The 24,854-nt window shown below is 50.0% G+C and overlaps 1 protein-coding gene across 1 annotated transcript in view; it reads right to left on the bottom strand.

The window, feature by feature from the left end:
* The window catches only part of GRIK4 (glutamate ionotropic receptor kainate type subunit 4), a 388,041-nt gene that overhangs the window by 46,729 nt on the left and 316,458 nt on the right, over positions 1 to 24,854 (bottom strand). The gene's annotated exons all lie outside the window — the stretch shown is intronic.

Genomic DNA, 24,854 nt, shown 5'->3' with positions numbered 1-24,854 from the left:
GGTCTCATTCTACCAGGCTACGCAACAGGGCAATGCCTGCCCATCAATATTATGTGAGAGCCGAGAGAGATGATGGATGTGGAAGAGCCTTATAAACTGTACACACTCTGGAATTCCACCACACCTATAAGGGATTGTTCAGGCAATAGACCAGGTGGTCAAGACTCAGCCTCCAGTGTGGGCCACACCTGTCTGGACTCTCTTACTTACTTATTTGCTGTGTGACCTTGGGCAAGTCATTTAACCTCTCTAAGCCTCACTTGCTCATATATGAAGTGGGGATAAGAATCATACCCACCTCCTAGAATTGCTGAGCAAGTGAATGAGACAGTGCTTGTAAATGCTGAGCATGGGGCCTGGTTCACAGTAAGTACCCAATAAACGTTCGCTGTCAGGATGATGATGGCGGTGGTGATGATGATGGTGGTGATGATGAAGGTGATGATGATGATGGTGATGATGGTGATCTCAACAAGGGCCTCTGAGGACAACATCCTAACCCATGATGAGTTGTAGGAATGTCAGGGCAGCAGCCAGGCCTGTTCTTTTCTTTTTTTTTTTTTTTTGAGGAAGATTAGCCCTGAGCTAACTACTGCCAATCCTCTTCTTTTTTGCGGAGGAAGCCTGGCCCTGAGCTAACATCCAGGCCCATTTTCCTCTACTTTATATGTGGGACGCCTACCACAGCATGGCATGCCAAGTGGCGCCATGTCCGCACCCGGGATCCGAACCGGTGAACCCCAGGCCACTGAGAAGTGGAACGTGCGCAGTTAACTGCTGCGCCACTGGGCTGGCCCCATGGCCTGTTCTACCTCCATGCAGGGCAGAGGCCCCTGGACACTTGGCCCCTGGTGGCCTTTCCCAGATGACCTGGGACATGCACACAGCTGTGCTGACACAATGTGCTTCCCCGGTATGACTGCTTGTCTCTGAAGATCCACATAATGACCTTCTGAGGCCTCATACTGTCCCGTCGCTTGGAAAACTCAAGGAAAAAACTGACACCCAGCTTGGAAGCCAAATGCAGTCATTCTCCAGTCTCTTCCTCATCATATGACTCTCCCCTGGGGACAGTGGATTAAATGACCTCCCCAGCTTCCTTTGAATTCTGGACCCACCATGCTATCTCTGATCAGCCTACAGATCTTTTTTCTCTGGCTTTTTTACGCTATCCCCTCCCAAGCCCCCAGCTTCTTGCCCCCTGGGGAGGCCGGCAGCTTTCTACTCCTCTGCAAGTCACATTCACACATATCCCGTTTCACCTGCTACTCAGGCCCCATAGCGCCTCACATTCTTTGCTGTCGCTTACTTAACTCTGTAATTGTGTTGCTTAACTGTGGAAAGCTTTGGGAGGCCACAGTTGGAATGAGCAAATGCTACACAGAATAAGACGGTACTGAGCATTGCTGGAAACCTTCATTCCAAAGTAATTGTCTCTGGAGAGCCTCTGTATATTGAAAAGGCTTATGGAATTGCAAGCAAGGCCAGGCCCGGGGCTGTGGGAACCAGGGCCGGATTATCCGTAAACACCCAGACAGCAAGGAGCCCCAAGTCCAGCAGGCCCGGCTTTCTAGGGAGGGATAACGCACGTTAGACTCTGGCTGGGGATCTGGGCCGAGGGTGACGTGGGACCCCCGAGCTCAGCGGGGTCCCTGGAAGCTCTGTGTCCTGAGTTCTGCCACCAGATGTGGGATCTTGGGGCGAGCAGGGACTGCCTGCAGAACCCACTGCCCCTCTCCGGGGCCCCCGCCCCCCACCTTCATGCTCAGCATTCCCTCCGTCCTCCTTACTGACTCTCCGTTCTGCCCTAGGCAGTGTGCAAGGTGCTGGGGTACAGGGGTGAGCCAACCCAGGCACAATCCCTGTCAGCAAAGAGCTTACTGTCCAGTGGGGAAGGCGGACAGTCATCAGATTGTCAAGAAAAAATGTGTAAAATTACAGCCATGGTAAGTGCTGTACGGGGTCATAGGTGAGAAGGCAGAGCAGAGGGTTGACAGAGCCTGACAGGTCCAAAGGGGCTTTCTCCAGATGAGACTCAAAGTGACTTGAAAGAAGTCACCTGTGAGAAGACCTGGGATGAGCATTCCCAGGAGAAGGGACAGCACGTGCCAAGGCCCTGAGGCAGGAAGGAGCTTGGTGCATTCTGGGGCTGGAAGAAGGCCAGAGAGCTGGCAAACACAGAGTGTGCTGTAAGATTAGGCTGGAGAGGCAGGCAGAGACGCAACGCCTTCAAGAGCCATCAGAAGGCCCTGAAGTATTTTAAGTAGTGGATGGCCTCCAGGATCAGATTTGTAATAGTCATATGGCTAACACCTATAGCCCTTCCTGTGTGCCAGACACCGAACGAAGCACTTTAAGTGTGTTACCTCACTCAGTGCTCACAATACCCCTATTATTACTATTATTATCCAGATTTTAAAGATCAGAAAATTGAGGCACAGAGAGGTTAAGGAACCTGCCCAAGGTTGCACAGCAAGTAAGTGGCAGATCCAGGATTCACACCTGGGCAATTTGGCTTCAGAGGCTACATCCTGAACCTGCAACACATTCAACAGGCTCTAGTGAAGAAAAAAGACAGAAGAGAGGCAAGAAGGGGCCATCCTCATTTTTATCCTCACTCCCTTGCCATTTACATCACTCCACGCAGGGCGATCTGGTCTCTCTGCCACCACTTTATCACTGTTGCCCAGCTGGCCGGCAGTGAGCTGCAGGTCACGTGTCTAAGGGACGCTTTCCAGCCCTTCTCTTGCTGAACCTCCCAGCCGGCTACTCTCTGCAGCCCCTGCCTGGCTGTCCTGAAGGAGGCCAATGTCAAGAACACTGCTGTCCCTCCCTCCACCTCTGTCTTGTGACTACACTGCCCTGCCTCGGTGGCACCAAACCAAACTGGGCTCAAATGCTAGCCCTGCCAGTTATGGACTGTGTGACCACGGGCAGGTTTCACACCCTCTCCACGCTCACTGTTCTCATCTGTGAAATGGAAATGATAATCACCCACCTGGGGCTGTTATGAGGATAAATGAGATAATACACATAAGGCGCAAAGCACAAGCCCGGGCATACACGGGTGCTCCATAAATGGGGGTTACGAATATTGTTTTTCTAACAAAACCAACTCTTACACCATGGCAACTATATCGGTCCTTCCTCTTAAAAATTATCCATGATCCTCACTCACCCACAGCCCGGCCTGGGAGTCAGGCCCTCACGGTCTGCCCGCTCCTGTGAGGTCGGCCTCATTTCCCAGCTCAGCTCAGCTGACTCTCGGACACACCGTGTGCTTTCGTGCAGCCAGAGCTCCAAGAGGCCACTTTCTCCCCCTGGACCCTTGCTCTTCAAGGTCCATTCAAAGTTCGCCTCCTTGTAAAAACTTCTCTGTCATCTTGCCAGGAATAAGCGCTCCCTCCTCGCCATTACCGGAAGACAGAAGACTCTGCTGATTCAGTCACATGGTGTGTGCCATCAATGCCTCGTATCAGAGCTGGGGCTCGGGCTTACACTCCCACTCGGCAGTTATTAGCTGTGTGGCCTTCGGGAAGGACTTATCTTCTCCATTCCTCAGTTTCTTCATCCATAAAATTCCCACCCTCATGGAACCTCTATGGGAATTAAATGAGCAACCCATGCAAAGCCCATGCCTGGCACAGAATAACGCTCAATAAATGTCAGCTCTTACTATTATTATCGTTGTTGTGGACACTCATGCACACATCTTAGCTCCCCGTTAGATTACAAGAAGCAAGGACGAAGTCTTTGAAAAACTTAACATATATAGTATTTCAAAGTTGCCACTGACCCCATTTCACAGACCGAGAAACTGAGGTCCAGAGAGATGAGTGATTTGCTCAAGTACACACAGCTCGGCTATGGAGAAAGCCGGCTTCAGATGTACGGATTCTCGGGACGGGGCACTTCGCTTTCTTATGGCTGTACTGTTCATAGTAACTTTCCCAAAGTGGGCACACAAGAAGTCCCCCAGGAACAACCAGCACAGCCAACAGTGCAGGGGACAGGGGGACAACGCCCCAAATCTGGCCACCCCTCGAGTCCCTTCTTGCCGCCAGCAGAATCAGGCTGATTTCTGACACATGCTTGTACGCAGGAGGGACTCCGTCAGGAAGCTGGAATGCTATAACCAGATTCAGATCGAGCTCCGGCCCTGGTCAGATACACTTCCTCATCCTGCAGCCGAAGGAAGTCTTGAAGCCCTCGATCCCCACTAGAGGGCTCCCGTCTCCCTTTGCCCCTCCCCAGGCCTGGTTCCCTGTAACACCTGGGACAGCGTTACCTGGGGCGCCCAAGCAGAAGAGGAATGCGCCCCATACTCCATGCTTAAGGCTGCTGTCCGCAGAGGGGTGTAAGGAGGGGTGTTAATTACACCCTGGGAAAGAACCGAGACGACAAGGACACGCCTAGCCTGAGCCAGGGGGCCAGGAGAGGAAGGACCTGCTCCATGGAGCTGCTTCCCAATTCTCCCCAGCCCTCAGGCCTTCCCCGCTGTGCAGCGCAGACTGACGTCTGCAGCTCAGCCCATCTCAGATTAGATTAGCTGCTTACTTCCTGTCTTTTGATCAATTTATCTGCTGGGTGCCCTTCTCCCTTCCCCCTCCGCCCCCAGCTAGTGAGAGGCCCAGGGAACCCGCGATGACTCACTGGGGTCACCAAGCTGAGCCGCCACTGGATCTGAAGGAGATGGGGAAGCTCACTCCCACCCCTGGCTCAGGCATCGGCAGGAGTCATCATTAGACTTCCTCAGGAACGCGCATGTCTGCATTTCTGCTGCACGAGGCAGGCCACCTTCCTACTCCACCCGCAGTAGGGTGGGCCCAAGGATAAACTTTTAGGGTCACATGGCACCTGCAGAATGGCTAGTGTCCCTGTCCACTGGGGAGACGAACTGTCAACCCCACCACTGCTCCTTCTTTCAGGCCAGGATACGGGAATGAGGGTAAGGGAATGGTGAATGGCACCCACTTAGTCACCCGTGACACACACACAGACAGACACACACAATAAACCCAGCCTGTGCCTTCTAAGCCCCAAAGACCTGCTTCTTGTTCAGAGGAGCCTTTGCGAACCAGTCTGAGCCCAGATTCGTGGGATGTATCCACGCTCAGTGGACTGTGCCCATCCTCCGCGATGCTCAGGGAGCTGAGGCCAGAGGAGCATCAGCATTCCTGGGGAAGCAGCAATGTCATTCAGAGGTCCAAGTGCTCCCTGGTGCTATTTCTCGAGGTGACAGTCTCCTCTCAGGGCTGGATGAATTTCTTTAGAGTTAAATTAAAATCCCCATGAAATATTTAGTTGGCTCCGCTCGGGGCTGCATTATTGGCCTGTGCGGGCAGATTTCAGGAGACGAGCAGGCTTATGACAGGAAGGAGTTGGCATCTACTCATGGGGGAGGTGGGGTGGCGCAGGGGGCCACGTAGCTACTGTTCACCTTTGACCTCCCATCACAGGCTCCCATTCACTGACCATGGATGCTCATGCCCTTCGGGGTCAAACTGACAGATGTCTGAGTCCCCACTCTGCCGTTCACCAGCTGAGCAAATACCTGACGCCTGGGCTTCGGTTTCCTCATCTCTAAAATGGGCAAAATAATGCCTGTTTCTCATGACTGTGTGAGGCTTAAATCCAATAACCTGTGAAAATGGAGCTCAGGGCTAGTCCTGCCTCTCACGATCCCCTCCTCCAACCACAGTTAGAGGGGTCTTCTGAAAAGCTAAAGCAGATTATGCCATTCTTCTCGGTGCTGCCTTCTCAATCTCTTAATCCTTTTTAGGCCGTGGACCCCTAGAGCAGTCACATGGGGTCTGTTAACCCCTTCTCTAAAAACGTTTATGACCTATACTGTATCACATTACTGTGTGACATAGAAATACAGTTATGCAAATATTTTTACACTTTTGTGATACGGTGACACAACAACATAGTGACATAACAAGAGCTAAAGGTAGGTGCAGTAGCAACACTGTAATAATACCATCGGTGACAAAGTCCCAGCTACGGTTGAACACCACTATGGTTTGTGGCCCACATTCACAATTGAAGGAAATATTACATTTCAGATTGAATTTAGAAAAAACATAGATGTAAATTTTCCCTTCTGAGCTTATGGACTCTCTTAACGCTATCCCCAGACCCTTGGGTGTGTGTGGACCCCAGGAAAAGAACCCATAGAGACCTCCCAGCTCCCTGACAACAATTCCTTACCACACCCACCAGGCGTGCCCACTCTCCAAGCTCCAGCCACGCTGGCCTGCGTCCTGCTCCTCACACAAGCCAGGTTTGCCTATACCCGGGGATCTCTGTGTTTCCTTTTTTCTCTCCCCACGAGGCTCTGCCCTGGCCTCGGCTAGTCTGGCTTCTTCCCATCATTCAGATCTCAGAGTGACCGTCGCTGAGTGCCCATCTATAGGACCCCTCCCTGACACTCTCAGAGTGTCTTATTATCCCGTTTTATTTTCTTCTCAGCAAAACCATGACCTAAAATTGTTGTGTTTACCTATTCACATAGTTGTTTATTGTCCGTCTAGAATGTAAGCACCAGGAGGCAGAAGCCTTTCATCTGCCGTGTGCACAGGTATCTCCAGAGCCTAGCACAGTGCCTGGCGTGTGGTGGGTACTAAATAAACACTCGTTCAATGAAGTCATGACCAAATGAATGAACAGATGGATCAAAGGAATAGGAGCTCAGTTCCTGCTATTCTCTGACCTTGACTCTGAGCTCGGGGAGCGATTTTGCAGTAAACTGTTTCGCCAAAGAGAGTAAGGGCCAGCGCTGCCCGTTACCGGCCGTGTAATCTCAGGCAAGTTGCTTAACCTCCCTGTATCTCAGTTTCCTCATGTAGAAATGGGGATGATAATAATGCAATCTTCATAGGTGTGCTGGGAAGACTAATGAATTAATATAGGAAAAGCCCTCAGAATAGCCTGGACCAGGAAATGCTACAGAAGTGTAAGCTATTATTTTTTTGTTGCAAGTTAAAGGATCAACTTCAATTTTATCTTTAAAAAATGATTGTTTCAAAAACATCAATGTAGGTTTTGAAGGGAGTGCAAAGAAATCCCATGATTGGAAAACCAGTGTGTATTCTATCTGTGATGCAGCGTTTCTGTAGTTGAGATGAGAAAAAGAAACAGCACTGGGAGTTGCGTCCAGGCAGCTCACACATATGTGGTGAGAAGCTTGAGCTCTGTGTCCTTGCATCACCACTACCACCACCACCACCATCACACCTGATTTTCTGAAGATTCACCAATAATTTACACACCAAATAAAGAAACAAAAAAGAATCTTTGAGTTTTCAGGATGATATGCTCATTTCTAATCCAAATGCCCCTTTTTCTCCAATCAAACTGATAAACCCTCCAGCCCATATGACAGCGAAAGCGTCAACAGGCCACGTGATGGAGGCACTGAACCTCACTGGTGAGTCCACCCTCTCCTGCCAGTCTCCCGTCCCTGCTGGCTGCCAAAAAAGCTGCTTAAGGTCTAGGACACAGCATGGAGCCCAGACACTGAGCAAGGCTAACTGGCCCACGTAGGGATCAACCTTGCAGCCCTGAGCTTGCAAGAGGAGGGCTTGCACTGACCGAGCCAGCTCTACGTCTATTAGGGGCCCACAGGTTCCAGGCCTGCGCAGGAGGCCGTGTTGAGCCCGCTCAGGCAAGCTCAGGCGAGCGGCTTCTGGTGCTGGAGGAACCTGACAAGACCGCCAGCTCACGGGGCTGCCTTTCTTTTATTCTCCTTCTCGCTTGTCAGCCCTGTAATTAGGAATGGTGTAATTCACAGGCCTGTTATTAAGACTGTTTTGTTGGGTGAAATAAAGTACCACCAGTCGCTGGGAGCATTGCTGACAGCCATAGAGAACTTCCACGGCCTCGCCTTTATCCCCTCTCTACTCCAAGCCAACAAGTCCTCTCCACTGCTTCCCCCACCCCTTACAGCCAGCAGGACAGAAGGGAGGTCCCAGCTTTGCCTCTGATTGGCCTCTGAGCTTCCCCGCGGCACCAGGAAGGTGTGAGCAACGATCTAACAAATCAGATCCACGAATTGGAGAGCGTCTAGTCTTTTTCTCGTTTCTTACCAGTATATGCACAAGTCAAAACCATTGCAAAGGGCAAGAGGGCATTTTCTTAAGGATCCCTGCAGTTTTTCAAGGAAAAGAACCAGAGGTGTCATCGTATACCTCTGGCCACTCTTCCTGGGTGATGAAAGGTATTTGGTCTACTTCCGAGGGGCGTCCCACCTTGTTGACACGGCTCATATGCCCACCAATAGCAACATCCCCACGGTTCTTTTTCACAGACTACATTTGAGCCTCAAGGTCAGCAGTAGCCAATTTAGAGACAGGAGAATGAGGCTCAGCAAAGCTGCGTGCTGTTAAATTCAGGATAATGGTTACCTTTGGGGAGGAGACAGGGTATAGACGGTGAAAGGAGGCATGCTGGGGTTGCGGGGGGACAAGGAGTCTTCAGGGTGCTGGTAGTGGTTTATTTCTTGTTCTGGATGGTGACTACATGGCTAGGTACCCTTTGTGATAATTCATCCAGCTGACACCATTTATGTACATTGCTATATGTATATTTCAATTAAAATTTTTTTTAAAGTTAAGTGATTTGGTCAAGTAGAAGAGAATGGCTCCCCTCAAGCCTGACAACCAGACCTCTTGACTCTTTGGGGAAAAAGAGCCTGGAAGATACCCAAAGGGCTGCAGTGGCGGCATTAACTGTACCACAGTCTGGGAATTTCACACACGCAGGAAAGGTCAGCTCAGGCGTGGCAAACCCACTGAGCATCTCTGTTTAAACATCTGGGTGGCTTCTAATGCAAGGAGGACTGAAAGGAACATCTGGATGTTTTAACTGGATTGGCATTTGCATCTGGATGGAAAAAAGTCCAGATCCCTTGTCTGATCCAAACAGCTCAACAGATTGTGCAGCTCCTGGAGGACCCAACTCTCTGTCTGCTGCGAACACCAGCAAGGCCCTGGGGGAAGCCTGGCCTCCCTGCTGGGAGCTTCAATCACTCTCCGTCACTTGTCAGCCACCCCCCTCCCCCTACAGATGGGTCTTAAAACCCAGAGGAGAAGGAGACCCGTCTGTCCCAGGTTCAACAGGGTGATCTTGCAGTGTTTTGCGACAGAAAGCTGTCAGAGGACCCTGGGTTTAAGTCTGCCTCTTGCTAGCTGTGTGACCTTGGGCAAGTTATTTCGCCTCTCTGAAGTTGTTTTCTTATGAGTAAAGCATGAATGGTAACAGCTTCTATTTCATGGGGTTCTTGGGAGGATTAAATGAGTTAATGTACACGGCCTGGCACAGAGTAAATGTTCACTGCTATTATTCTTATGCTGTTCCTGATTCGAGCATCCTGCCTCCAGCCTCTGTCCATTCCTTGGACCCTACCCTTGACCTAACCTCTGCTTTAGGCTGCACCATCCTGCCTGGTGGGGTTTTCTGAAGTCTGACCCTTTCTACCTGATTTGTTCCTGCTGACTCCCCTTCACTGCTGGCCAGACTGACACCAGCTTACATATTTGCTGCGCTTACTGGCCACACCTACCCTCTCTTTTGATCTCCTGCCTGTGTTCCACTGTTCGCTACTCCCTGGCAGCCAACCAGGCCCCTAGTCCACTATTCCACCACCATTCACGACACGGCAGGTCTGCTCAGAGTGTCCCCTGGATTTGGATACAGGATCCATTTGGCAAGAGTTGACGGTGTCTTTCTGAGCAGCCCAAATTCATTGAATGGACCACATGCTGCCATTTTAAAAGATTTAAGCCTTCATTTTGTTGCCTAAATTACAAATGTAGACACAGCTGGAGCAGGAGTTTGTCATCATACAAGGGAGAATATCTGAGGGCTGCAGAAGATAAGGAATAATTCCATAGGTTCTAGAAAGGGGGGAGCAGAAAGAGGGGCTCTCGGATGGCTGCCTCTGTAGTTGCCAACACTGCCATTGGCACGATTGAGCCAGGCCTGGCTCTCATGCTGACAAATGGTGGGATGTCAGTTGCTCCTGACAAGCTATAGGGTGACAAGAAAAATAGTCTGTGAATAAGCCCCTGTAGAGGATATAATGATTCTGGCCAGGAATTGTGAGACTGCGAGGCCAAGCCATGGCAACAAGCAAGTTGAACACCACAAGACCGTCTGGTGCAAATTCAGTTCTGTGAGTGAGGGATGGCCAGAGGACAGAGGGAACTGCCACATTTGGATTCTCTGAAGCAGGGATATTTATTCCCAAGAAGGCAAGGGACGAACAGGGCCTGTTTGCAGTGGCAGGGCAGGGAGCCACAGTGGCGGGATCTGATGACTGAGGTACCGCTAGGTATGCAAAGCACCGTATCTGTTCCGGGCAGCTCTGCACGGTAATTAAGAGAACACACTATGGAACCATCTGAGTTTGGAGCCTGATTCTGCCACTTCTCAGCCATGTAAGCTTTGAAGAGTCAACCTGAGAGCCTCAGTTTGCTGATCTATAAAATGGAGGTAATAACACTTTACCTTTTAAGGTTCTGTAAAGATTAAATGAGATACTCTTCGTAAAGCAGTTATAGTAGTGTATTTAGCAAATAGCAAATGCTCAGCGCACAGTGCCCATCACTATATTTAGAGTGATTTCCAGCCAAGGGATGGGCAAAGGGCAGCACAGGGAACCACAAGGCGTTGAGCACAGCACCTGGGAGCTCAGGTGAGGTGACTCAGAAATCCAGAAAGGTGATCTGGATGCCTTTCCCATGATGTTCAGGATGTCACCCCTTTCCACCAAAACACACACTCAAGGAAATAAAGCCAGCAAGCAAAACGGGAGAAGGTTTGTTCCAAAGACAGTTAGAGGATAAATATATGTGTGGTAGGGGCTGAGCAGATGCTCAGTTAGGCCAACTAAGGCTTAAAGAGTGAAGAGAGGGAGCTGTGACTTGGGAAAAAAATAGAAGACTGGGGTCAATTTTAGAGTCAGGCAACTAACCCTGGACATTCCCACACCATGGGGAGAGGAAATAGAGGTGAGGTTGCCTAAGGTCTTCTTTCTCAAGACAATACTGGCATGGCAAGTGGGGTGGGGTTGAGTGTGCAGGGGGGTAAGCTGGAGGCCCCAGCTGTAGGGAGCTGGGGGAGGTGGAGCCCAGAAAAGGCAGGCAGAGATTTATAGGAAGCGAATGCAGGCCCCATGGCTGCAGTGGGAGGGCAGCCCCAGAGAAAACATCATCTCCTGCAGCCCCAACCTGCTGAAGGCACCAGCATTCCTAGGTCACTGGTGTGCTTTCCCCGTTACTAGTCAAAAGGATCCTCTGGAAACCTACAATTAGTTCTTAGCATTGGGCTGTTCTGTCCAGGCTCTAAGTTCTTTGGGGTCAAGGCCTGTAATGGTTAGTTCTTTTTCACACCCCTTCACAGCATCCCATCCATCCACCCATCCATCTACCCATCCATCCCATAATTACTGAGTAATGCTGGACCTCTTACAGGTGCTACCAGCTTATGGATGAACAAGACAGATGTAGTCCCTCATCTTAGAAAGCCTATATTCTAGTGAAGGGAGACAGCCAATAAACAAATAGTCCCATAATAAGCAAGATGATCTTAGATGGTGATAATTTCTTTGAAGATAATACAACAGGGTGATGCAGTAGAGCTTGACAAGGATGAGGGTCCCTTAGAGGGCAGAGAAAAAATGCTTCTTGGAGGAGGTGACATCTGGCTTAGGCCTAGACAATGAGATGAACCGGTAGATTAGAGACTTTGGGAAGCAGGATTTTGACAGAAGGAAGAGCAAATGTGCAGGCCATCTGCTGGAGCTGAGCAGGCTACATCCAGGGAACCAAGAGAAGGCCAGTAGGGATGCAGCACAGAGAGTGAGGGGCAAGTGATGGGATACACCAGGCTTGTGGACTCTTGATTAGTTCTTCAGATGGTAGGGATGTTGGGGAAATTGTGGCTGATGCAAGGCAGAGCATGGGAGAAATGGACATGCTCATTTAACAAGTGAGTAAATGGCAGCCCAGGAAGATTCGGCTACCAATTTAAGGTTCAGGGACAGACTCAGACTTCCAACTCAAGGTATTTTTCTCCAAGCCCAAGAGGACAGGTGGGCTTCCTACCTTGTCACCTAACAGAGGTGCCTCCTCTCCCAAGAGATGGCCAAGAGACTCCTCCTTCTGGAGGGAATTTGTGCTCCTTGTGTCCCCTTTTCCGGCAAAACGCAAGAAGAGAGGGGGTCAGAACAGCACAGCAGGCCATCACCATCGCATATAACCTTTGGAAGACTGCTGGACCTCCCCACTGGAGAAGCATAACTGGGCACGTGGTGCTTCAGTTTCGTGTTGATCAATGACACTTCTGTGGTCTCCAGATATGATGTGGTGAGGAGGAGTTAATCCGGGCCAGCGTGTGAGAGGGAAGGACCTGGCCCCGGATGAGCACATCTCATGGGAGCAGGTGGACATGCGTGCACATGTGTGTGTGTTTAGGGACGAATGGTGGGGAGGCTGAGAAACTGAGCAGTACACCCAGAGAGGAAGTGCAAACAGAGCCTTACGTGGAGAGGTGGGTAACAGATGACAGGGGAGGAGAGGAGAGGGAGGCTAAGGCTCACTGAGAGTCCACCACATGCTAGGCATCCTATGGACGTTATAGTTCATTGATCTCTCACAATAACCTGGGGGTGGGTGCTATCGTTTCCATTTTGAGGATGAAGACACAGCGGGTCAGAAATGTTGGGTGACTTGTCCAAGCCCACACAACTCCTATGGGACAGAGCAGGGATCTGCACCCATGGTCAGCAGGGAGGGAAGGGGGTGTGAGGACAGGGGCGAGCACAGTCAGTCCTCCCATTTCCCCACCACCTGTATCCTGACCACTCCCAAATGGAGTGTGGGCCCAGCTCTGCCCTCTCGCTGGCCTTCCTCACCCACCTCACCGACTTACTATACTTTTCCACCTCAAAGTCCTGCTGGCACTTCAGACCCATGTCATACTCTCCTCATTTTGCCGTCTAAAGCTACTCTCTTTCCATGGGATGTTTCTCAGTTCTTGACTTTACCAGCCACATGCCATTCAAAATAAAGACCAGGAGTCAGCCTGGAGTCTTCCTTCTCCCTCCCCATTCAATAACCAAGCCCCACCCTTTTTACCACTGAAATGCCTATTTAATCCGTTACCACCACTTGAATCTTAATGCTGCCACCATCATTCAAGTCATCATTTGAATTACTCCACAGTCTCGGCACTGGTCTGCTGTTTCCAGTTCCTCCCGACTCCATCCATCCACGAAACTGCATGGGCACCAGCGGTTCCCCAACTCTAGATGCATGGGCATCAGTGGTTCTCAAACTTGAACATGCATCACAGTCACACGGAGGGCCGGTTAAAATGCAAATTGCTGGGCTCCACTCCAGAGAGTCTGACTCAGTACGTCTGGATGGGGCTCCGGAATTTAGATCTCTGACAAGCCCTGGGTGATGCTGATGCTACTGATTCAAGGCCCGCACTTGGAGAAGAGCTGCTCTAGAGTCTATCTCTACACCAAAGATCTAATCACATCACTCCCCTCCTCAAAAAACTCCAGCGACTCCCTACTACCTTTAGAATGTGGTCCAAACTCCTTATGACGATCTTCACAGCCTGGCCTAGACCTGCCTTTCCAGCACCACCTCAAGCTGCTGACCTCCCTTCAACCTTCGAGGTGGCCTATTTGATGCGAACTGTCAATCGCACTATTCATGTTCCTTAAAACCTGCCATACCTTTCAGACTCCGTGTCTTAGCCCACACAGTTCCCTCTGGCTGCAACTCTTTGCTCCTTGGCACTTGTCAAATTCCTACTTATCCATCAAGGCCCAACTTGACTGTTACTTCCCATAGAGGCAGCACAGTGCGTCACAATGGCTACAGACTTTGATGTCAGACGGGCCTGGCTCTGAATTCCAGACCAATCACTTGTTAGCTGCGTGACCCTGGGTTAGCCTCTCCACGAAGCTGGAGCTAACCTTAGCTTCTTCGTTATAAAATGTGCATAATAACATTTATCTTGTCAGATTGTTGTTGGGGGGAAATGATGCATGACAAATGCCTGGCAGGTAGTAGATACTCAATAAACAATAGCTATTATTATCATTAGCTCTGCTCTAGAGCCTTGCCTGCCTCACCGGAGCTGAACTATTTCCTTTTTGCTCTGTGTTCCCATGAAGTTTTGTATATAATTCCATTTTGCATATATCACATGCTATGGTCTCATTATTTTAATATACTGGCCTCATTCCCAGTATAGTTGGGACTATTGTATGAATTACAGAAATTGATCTTTCCAGTAGACTTAGGAGGCACATGGCTCAGTGAACTAAAGGCACCTGTGTAGGAAGGAAATCTACAGGTAGATAGAGTCCCACACCAGAGCACATGCTTGGTGAATAGCGTGAGGGCTAGGTTTCAGGCCCCATTCACCCCTTGTACGATATACAACCTGCACAACTGTACTTGGAGGTTGTACGTATATAGAATGTGAGCTCGGTGAAAGTAAGAACTGTGTCTTATCAACCTGAAGTCACAAACAAGGTTGAATCAATGCATTCAGGGGCAGGTAATATTGGCGAAGGACAGGAAATTCATCAACAGTGTTCGTAGGGCCCTGGCCTCAGGTTCAGGAATAGGATCTTTACTCCTGGGGAGGTGGGGAGTGCAAGGACTGGGGTTAGCAACATCAGAGACTCGGGCTTGAGGAATAATCAGGAGCTGAATTACAAAAACTGGGAGACAAACAAGAATGTGCTTTGGGGAACAAGACAGATGTTAAGTGTGTGTGTGCTGAACGGGAGCTCTTGAAAGCGCTCCTGACCTCAGACTGGAGCCTAGCGCGTGGCTGAGCCTGCAGGTAACACCTCACCTCTGCCACGTGGGGTGGGCAACCAGGACCAGAGTATTCTTAGACGATATCAGGATATCACTTTCCATAGCTTCCTTCCCCATCCCTGCCCCACATCAGCTCCCTACTGCCTGTCTCTTCTGTCTAACAGCAAGCCGACCTCTTAGAAGGCTTTCAGATGCCTTAATTAACACATTTTCATTTCCTTTGCACACCCCTCACTCCCCTTAACAGCTGGCACTCGGGGGTGGGAGGGAAGGTGGAAATAATTCCCAAGAAGTGAGCCTTCTGACAAATTTCCCCGGCTGCCTCGCGACACCATGGGTTTTGGAGGAGTTCCCAGTCTGAAGCTGCTGGGGTAGCTCTGAACATAGCTGAACTCCACCCGCCTTGAGACCCCCTAGATGAGTTCCTCTGGGGGAAAAGAACCATCGCAAGGATCTGAGGACGGGCAGACAAGGTCCTGAGGTCTTTTCCCGATTCTGGGGCTGCGTTTCTCTGGACCTCGTGTTCTGGGATCCCGGGGAGGGAATAGGCTTGAGACTCCACGGGAGATAAGGGTGTAAGCTGTGTACCTTCACAGGTGATGTGCAATGTCATTCCTTGGCCCCACCCTGCTTGGGGCACCCCTAGCAATGGCCTCACATCTCTCAGCCACGCCGGAGCAAACATTGTTTTACATGTCTGTACTGTCTTTACCTCCAGACCGTCTAGTCTGCAAACTTTCAAAGACAGAACCAGACCTCATCTGTCCTTTTACTCCAAACCACTAGCACAGTGGCTGACACATAGTAGGTGCTAAATCAACATCTGTTGATTGATTGATCAATTGATGGCCTGGTTTTCTAAGCCTTAGGTTGACAGTTGGGTTGACATAAACCTGCTGAGGGATGATCTCCATAGTTTATGCAAAGAGTACCCAGTGCATGGTGCCTTGTTCTGTATGATTCCAAGGAACTATTTATTAACACTCTGTGTTCCAGGCACTGTGCTGGGTGCATGAGGAGGTCAAGATGAATAAGATATTGTGCTTGTCCTCAAGGAACTGCTGGTCTTATTCCATTAAGAATCCATCCCAGCGGTCCCCGTTCAGAAGCAACTTCTGCCTCCTACTCTTCTGTTCAGTTATGATGTAGTTTGTATTTCCGATGCTGTAAGCACTTATCCTGTACAATCTTGCATTAAAATAATTTCTGCTTGTGTCTGCCCATCTAGCTGGAGAGCTCCTAAAGGGAAGGGACCTGGTTTCAAATCCTGGCACTTCCAGGCATTAGCCTCTCTGGGCTGTGTGTTCTTAGTCTATAAAAAGGAAGTACTTACAATAACCCCTGCTTCCCAGACAATGGGGTTGAGGATAAAAGTGTCATCCAAGCGTCCCTCTCAAGTGGGCCACCTCCCTTACTGCCATTCTCCTGGACCAGTCGGGTCTTTCCTCCCTGTTCTTCCAGCAAGCAGACACAGAGGACTGGAAGACTCAACCATAATCACGCTCTGTTGCAGCCACCAGTTCTCACGTGCCCCTTGTGGTGCAGCGAGAACTGCACGGGATTGGGGTCTGGCTGGGGTTTGAGTCTGGGCTCTGGCCACTCTCTGTGTGGCTCAGCTTGGGGTAATTTCTGAGCTCTCTGAGGCTCCACATTCTCATCTGTGGGCTGGAGTAACAACGTCTGCCTCTCATGCCATGTGAGGACTAAATGAAACTGCATGTGTAGAGCTCCTACGCAGGGTCCGGCCCTCGTCAGGAACTCTGAGCCCCCTCCTGCTCCTATTCCCTTCCCCTCCCAGGCATTCAGCTTTGAACTAGGAAGAGATGAACTCGAGTATCTGGAGCAGAGGAGAGCCTCATTCTGATTCCCCACAAAGCCAAGGGAAGTGAGGGGAAGGAGAAAATCTGAAGGCCCACAGCAGAGCCCTGCTGAATCTGGGCCTCACAATGATGGCAGGAGGCGGCTCTGGGGGCCCCAGCTGCAGTCTCCTGGGGAGCGGGGACCTCATTCCTGAATGGGGAGGGAGGGAAGCAGTCACAGAGGGAGACAGGAGAGCCCAGCTGTATTGGCAGCAGCCGATACAGTCATCTCAGAAGAAAGGCAGAGTGGCTGAAATCTTGAAACTGCTTTTATTGGCTTTTTATCAGGTGGGTGGAAGGACTCGAGTGACAGAAAAGAAGCTTTGAGAACTCAAAATGAGTCGGAGTGTTGTAAAGGGAGGGACTGAAGAGAGAGGGAGAGCAAAGGCGGCTGCTGCCCCAGCTGCAGTCCAGGGCTCTGGCTCTTTTATTCTCAAGGACAGCAGTCTGCGAGTAATGAACCAGACAAGGTGAATTTCCTCCCTGCCCAGGTCTCACGGGGTTGTAAGCAGGGATCACTACTTGACGCGCATCCCTCAAGAAGCTGTCCCAGAAAGGACCTTGCCCAGAGTCAAACAGCTATCCCTCTTCCCCCAAGAGGTAAGACTGCCTGAACCCTTAAAAGTCTACATGAAAGGGAAGCTCACCCTACTCAGTAGGTCCTAGAATTAAATACTGAAATCCCCATTTCTCCTGGGCATCCTCATCACCACTGCCTTAATTCAGGCCCCACCCCATCCACCTGGATCACTGGACAGCCGTCTAACGAGCACCTCTGCATCTGGTCTTCCCACCTCCAATCCATTCCACCCTTGCGTGCCAGAGCAACCTTCCAGAACGAAAGCCAATTATGCCACTCCCTTCTTTGAATAAAACAAACCGCCTCACTCTTCAATAGCTCCCCATTAGCTCTCTGGACATAGTTTAAATATCCAAACATATAAATTCCATCACAACTGCCCCCTGCCTATAGCCCTACTCTCCTTGGCTCCCTCCCATGCCTGACTCCAGCCACACGGAAGCACTCGCCTCCACTGCAGGGCATGCCCCTCGGCATTCACTGCACCTAGAATATCCTTTTCTACAGAGATGATCCTTCTCCATCCTCAATTCTCCCCTCAGTAGCCCCTTTCCCTGGTGAGCCCTTCCCTGTTCATACCCATACCATCCCTTATCCATACTGCTACTGGACCTACCCCTGCCACTCACTACCCACGTGACCTTGAACAGCTTCCTTATTTGCTTTTCGACTCCGTTTCCTCACCTGCAACATTTGGTTATTGTGAGGATTAAATGAGTTAATACAGTCAAGTGCTCAGAACAGTGCCTGACCCATAGGAAACAATAAACGTCAGCCACTATTATCATCATCACTATTAATATTAATATAGCTTGTATCACACTGTATGGTAATTCTTGGTGTACCTGTCTGTCTCTTTGAGTAGATCCTGAACTCCTCACCGGCCACTCCTCACACTGCTCACATAGGCTGTCAGAGAGCGGGCACTCTGATAAATGAATGAATCGTTGAATGATCGTTGAGGCCCATCTCTTCCTGGTTTGAGCAAATGCAGAAACCAAGCCTTAATGGCAAAGGTGGAATAAAGCTCTCCTTGAGCGTGGCTGTCATATGGGGAAGAATTGAATGCTCAGTTTTAGCCCCTGGACGGGCATCTGTATTTGAAAGAACAGAATTCTATGACCTATTTGCAGTTAAAATAGTCTCTGGCTTCAAGGTGAAAAGGAATCCCAGGGGACCTGTTGTTGTATTTTTTTCCTTCAGCAAAATGTCTCTGGACAGCCTTCTCAGTGGGTTGAGGCCGTGGACAGTCCACGCCACCAGCTCTCTGGCGAACTCCCTCCGCAATCCTTTCTCAAAGGGGCCCAGGAGGGGAAATGGAATGAGGCATTTCAGCTTCATTTACATTTAATTCATCAAAATGTCACTGGTGAGAGCTATTGATGTCCAAGGCTTATGAGCCTTGACTCTAAGCCTTGCAAAGCCCTTTTCTCTTTGAACCTAAATGTGCCATTCTGCCAACAGGGCATTGAAAGCCAACAGGGTACTCTGTTCTGAACTGTGAAGCTAGAGGGGGGCTCCATCTCTTTCTCAATGTGCTTTCCTCTCTCCCAAGCTGGGCCCTGAGGATGTGAAATCAGTTTCTCCCCTTCCAGGATACCAGTGCTCAGGGCTTACCCGACGAAAATGCCTCACACACACTGGGCGAAAGTGGAAGGGGTCACAGAGTTCATCTGCCCAGCCCTCTCGCTCTGCACAGATGAAGTGCAGGCCCTTTATGGCCAGAATCAGAACTGGATACTGAGTCCTGGGTGCCTTCCACATCCCCTGCATAGAAGGACATCTCAGAAGTTAACACCAATGGTGGCTGGAGGGAGACGAGGCAGTAATTCCAGTAGAAAGAGGCCATTGCTATCGTGGACTAGGACTCGGGTGCTTAAGATTAACTCCACCTCTGTCACTCACTGGCTGTGGGCACTGGGTGAATCATTTTGTACTTCTAAGCCTTAGGCTGCCTGTCTATAAAATGGGGATAGTAATACCTACTTCACAGCACTGTTGTGGAGGATAAAGAGCTAATGCCCATGAAAGCAGTTTCAAATCACTGCCCAGAGGTGAAGTGTGACCACGATAGCACCCAGGATACTCCCAACTGCAGGGGTTCCCAGTTATCTGCTGCAAGAAGAAGTGCTAGTGTCCCTACAAGGACTCCAAGACCCCTCCGTGAACATTTCATCTTCCCTCCTCTGTTCTTCCTACCCATGATTGTCACTCCCAACCCCAACGTTGCTCCAGCCACATGAATGTCCCTGCATTTCTCCATGAGACACATTTTCGACTCTGAGAAGCTGCCTCCCTAAGCTATTTCATTTTTGGCAACAGCCAACCTCTCAGCTCCACAGCTCCCTCTAGCTGCAACCCTTTATCTCGTTTTCCCATAAAAGCTAAGCTTCTTGGAAGAGTTTTCCACAAGGATGCAACCACTGCAATCTGATCTTGGTCCAGCCACCCACCGAAACCATTCTTGCCAGTGACTTCCGCGTTGCTAAATCTGATGAATGCCTTTCTGTACTTCCTTCCAAGAACTGTGAAATGTCTTTACCCTTTCTCTTTCAGCGGCCTTCACAGGCTCTCCTCCTCTACCTCCCTCACGAACGTGTGTTTTTCTCCTTGGGTGATTCCTTCCCTACCCACAGCTTCAGTAGCCACCTACTGTTCACCATTCACTCTGGCATCTACAGCTTCAGCCTGCTCAGCCCACTCCAGCCAACTCTCTGCTGAACATCTCTGCTTGGATGTCCAAAAGGCATTTCAAAGCTGCATTTCCAAAGCTAAATTTCTCCTCCTCTTTCCTCCCAGACCTGTTTTGCTCCTGAATTTTCCACCTCAATGACTGGCATCACCATCCACTCAGATGTCCAAGTCAGAAACCTGGGAGTCATCCTACCGTTCTTCCTCTCTCTCATGGTCCACATCCATTTGGTCCCCAAGTCCTGAAGATTCATCTATTAAATAGTTTTCAGCAGGTTACAAAACACTACATATACTGTGATCCCATTTTTACAAAGAGAACTTGTGTAAAATACATATTCATTAAAAATTCAGAAGGTATGACACCGAAACGGTCACCCTGGGTATTCCTGAATGGTGCAATTACAAGTAATCTTTTGTTTTCAAAAACTTATATATATTTTTAAAGATTACATACCCCTATACAAAAGAAAAATTATCTTTAGAGATAGACTTCGAAGGTGTGCTTCCTCTAACTCCCAGGTCTTTTGATTCTCCTCATCTCTTGCACAACAAGAGCCTTCTACCTGGTGCCCCTGCTTCCAGTCTCATCCCGCCCCTCCAGCCATCCATGTTCCACACTGTAGAAGGCCATACAGGCCCTTCATCAACGACCGCTGCCCACTTCCTTGCCTCATTTCCCGCCACATGGAAACTACCCACGCCCCTTCATGCCCTGGATCATGTTCCCTCCCTCCTGGCATGTTCTTCTTTCTCCATGTCCCTCCTCTATCTGGCCAACTTCTCCTCATTCTTAAAGATTCAGGTCAAGCAGCACCTCTTGTTGATGTCTTTCGTAGATGTCACAACAGAGTTAGGAGGCCTTCCTCCTGCCTCTCCCTGTACCCTGTGCTTCCCCATCACGGCCTTTCTCATTCTGCTTCTACCCAACTGGTCCCCCATCAGAGTGACCCAGGGACTATCTTATTCATCCTTGCATCTGAATACTTTAAATAATTTCAATTAAAATTCACTTTAAATAAATGTATTGGGGTGATATAGGAGGACCCTTGAGACTGTTTCTGGGGCATCTCCTTCCTTCAAGCTACTCCAGGAGGAGCTCTGCTCCTCTCTGCTGAAGATACCTCCACCAAGACACATCGTCACTGTTGTGCACGCCTGCTGTGGGCTCAGCTGTGAAGGACCCAACAGGGACAACATCCAAACCCAAGAGCTCCCAGTCATCCTTCTTACCTCCATGGCTCAGAAATAGCCCTGGGGTTGCCAGGCCACCCACCTGGCCCAGTTTATGTGAATCCACTTGTTTTTACTCTAATGACACTCCCACTTTTAATGGGATTTACACCAAAAGACATACCCGATTTCAAACATATACAGAAAACATGCTTGAATGCTTTTCTACAAACAATATGCTGCGTGCAAGCCAACAGACTTGGGTAAGCAGGTGAGACTGAGGCTCTAGAACGCCCACTGGAGATGACCCATGCCTCTCTGCTCTACTCCATGTCACCCAGACATCCAGGAGCTACTGCATTCTTAAACACTCCAAAGAAAGAGGTTCCTTAGTCAGCCCCCCGTCGCTTGGTAGGGAGATTCTCCTTTATATCAAGCCTTTGTCTCTCCTGCTGCAGTTTCTGCACACTTGCCTTGCCTGTTGTTCTGGGGAAGCTGGTGGGCAGTCCTGTGCATGCACACCCCTGGCCCCTCATCCTTGTACACACTCCCTTTCTTCCCCTAAGTGCTACGTGTGCTGCACGAGTGAGCAGCCCTCAAAGAGCCGCACGTGCCTGCAGGACAACTCCTGAGCCGTGACGTTGAGGCCCCAGCTCAGACCTCTGGAGCCCCAGGAAGAAATCTCAGGCTTGCCCCAGTGTGATGCAAACAATGGTTTTCACTCTTAGCTGTTAACAGAAGATTGGCTTAATTTTGTTTTTTGTACTGGGGAACACATACTCTTTGAACAAGAAGAGGGGCACTGAGAGACAGCCTGGTGTACCTAAAGGAGCCTAATCATAATCACTCCTTGGACAAACCAGCTAATGCTCACCCCTAGGTTTGCTCAGCCATGAGGGTTTCCACTCAGTGTTACCAATAACCCTCCAGGCAGATGGCTGGGCACCAACTGCATTCTAGTGATCCACAGAGGGAACTTTCGCTCTTCACTGGAGGGAGGCTGGGCAGGTTGTCATTGCCTTGGTGGCCGGAGCTGTGTCATCATGGCGTCCCACCATCTTGGCTGGTGTGGCCCACCGTGTCTGCTCTTCCTGACTCTGCACGTTACCTCACCTCACTCCTTGCTTCCGTTCCTCTAGCCTCCATCCCTGAGGCTTCCTTAGGCTGCTGAGATACGAGAATAAGCGGGCCCTCGTGGTAACCAGGCAGGCACTGGCTCACACCCACCGCTGGACAAGCACACCTGAGGTGACTCGCACTGAGAGTGCTGGCACCATTGCCTTGGGGTTTTTCTTCTTTGAAGGTGACCAGAGGGTCCTAGTGCACAACACAGAAGTGTGGGAGAGGTGACGCCCTGTGGAGTGAACTTCAGCCAATGAGAGAGGGACTCAGCAGATAGGTTTCCTCCCTCCGGCTATGGGCTGGTTGGTGAGGCAGTATTTCAGGGGTCCTCTCTGAAGACTGAACAGCCAGCTGTGATAGGTGTAAGGCCATGGCCCTTCTATCTGCTCTCCCCTCCCTTCTGGGGCCTTGGAATTACCCTCCCTGAGTTAGCATGGAAGCCTTGCCTGGGGCTCTGTTTCCCAGGGAGCCCGGCCTAAGACAACTCTTAAACTTCCTGTGTGTTAAACACCCTGTGTATGTGTGTTATTTCAAATCCTTAAAAAAAAAAAATCCTTTCCGGATGAACAGTGAAGCCTTGGGGAAGGGGTAGAGAGGAGGAAATAACTTGCCCAAGAACACCCAGCTAGTAAGTAGATAATTGAAACTTTAGCTTAGGTCTGTCTAACATCAAGATTGTGCTCTTTCAGAACATGAGCACTGAAGGCAGACAGACCGCGGCTTAAACGCTGGCTCGAAGCTGTGTGATCTTTGGCAGGTTTCTTATGGAGGTCTCTCTGACTCTCCATTTCTTCCTCTGTGTAAGTGACAGATTTAGGCGTGGCGACCTCTGAGGTCTCTTCTAGTTGGGACAACAGCAGCCCTGAGGCTTTGCAGTTACAGCCTCTGAAACGTTCCTGTGCAGCTCAGGGAAGGAGTCAGACAGAACGGATCCAGGCTTTAGGACTATTGCAATCCCAGGTGAACAGCTTGTCAGACATATCAAAGCATCGAACCTGGAGAAGGTGGGGTCCCAGTGTCACCCTCTCCTGCCCAGGATCAACCCCAGTGGCATTCAGACAGCCTGCTAGCTGGAATGTTCTTCTCATTCTTCAGACTTCAGCTGGTGCCTCATTTCCCAAGGGAAGCCTTCCCTCCCCTAACCCCTTCACACTCAAGGCTGCACCCCGCTCCCCTCTAGATGCTCTCTCACAGCTCCTTCTGCTTCGCCTCCCTTGCACTTATCACAGTTTGAAACTATATATTAATGTGATCACTCATTAATCTCTGTCTCTTACTGGTAAGATTCATGAGGGCAATGTCCATGTTTATTTTGTCTCCCATTGTATCTCCAATGTCTAGAATAGTGGAAGGTGTTCAATAAATATTTATTGAATGAATGGGTTAAGTAATTAATTAATTAATACTATGTAGCCAAGTCTTGATGAGACTAAAGCAGAAGCATTGTAGCTTAAAAGCCGATCTGGGGGTGAATGTTGAGATCCCTGTCTGATTGCTCAAGGCATTCAGTATGTAGCTGCATGTCCTTGAGTCCCAGACTCCTTTCCTCTCCTGCCAGTCCGTGTCACAGCTCATTAGGGGGCTGATAAGGGGATGGCTGTGCACTGACTCTGACATCCCTGAAGTCACCCCACCCATCACCAGGCAGCCCAAGGGGACTCAAGGTTACCGAGTACATCGCTAAGAGGGGAAGGAAGAGGCCTGGCATTTCAGCTTTCTGGATTCCTCCACAGTGGAATCCAAACAAGAAGACTGTTTCAGGAGGGAGCCTGGGACTGCAGAGAAAAGCGGCACATCCTTTTCCGCTGAAGCATGAGTATCAGCAGCAGGGTGGGCTTGAGTCTCAAAGACGGCAGATGGCTCCCTGCAGAGGTCTCCAGCCCCCACCCCGCCCCTGTGAGAGGCTTCCAGGGCTCCCTAGGCTTCTGCGGCCTCCTGCTGATCGGTCAGCCCCCTGTTTGCAAGCCTCTCCCTGTGAGCAAGGCCTCCCTTCTGAACCAACTCACTCTGCACTCCAATACACTGGACCCGGTTCCCTGAACAAGTCTTGTTGTGTCCCCCAGTGCTGGGTCATTGCAAATGCTGTCTATACTGCCAGGCAAACTCCTACGCACCTTCCCTCCTCAGCTCTTAAATACCTCTTCCACGCTCTTGTCTCTACAGAACTTTTCATAATGCATTGTCAAGGACCGCTTATTTAATACCCCAACTAAGATTTTTGTCCTTGAAGACTAGGACTTCAAAAATTCATCTTATCTCCCAAATTTGGTACAGATAAAGGGTTAAAATCATATTAACTCGGTAGATAAAGAGAAGGGAGAAAAGAAGGAAGGAAAGAAAAAAAGGAAGCAAGGGTGGCAGGGAGGGAGGTGTGGAGGGAGGGAGGACGTAAAGGAAGGAGAGACAGAAGAGCCTGGATCTACGTGCACCTTTCGTGGTGACATCAAAGTCCAGCTGAGATAGTGCGCTGCCGCGGGAGGAATGTGGGCTCTGGAGAGAGACAGATCAGGGTTCAAATCCCAGCCCTGTCTCAGAGTCATTCAAGCTCTCTGCTGGCTCATTTGTAAAGTGGGG

Source organism: Equus quagga, chromosome 14, assembly GCF_021613505.1.
Source record: "Equus quagga isolate Etosha38 chromosome 14, UCLA_HA_Equagga_1.0, whole genome shotgun sequence".
Lineage (NCBI taxonomy): Eukaryota > Metazoa > Chordata > Mammalia > Perissodactyla > Equidae > Equus > Equus quagga.
This window is presented reverse-complemented; position numbering and strand designations above follow the sequence as displayed.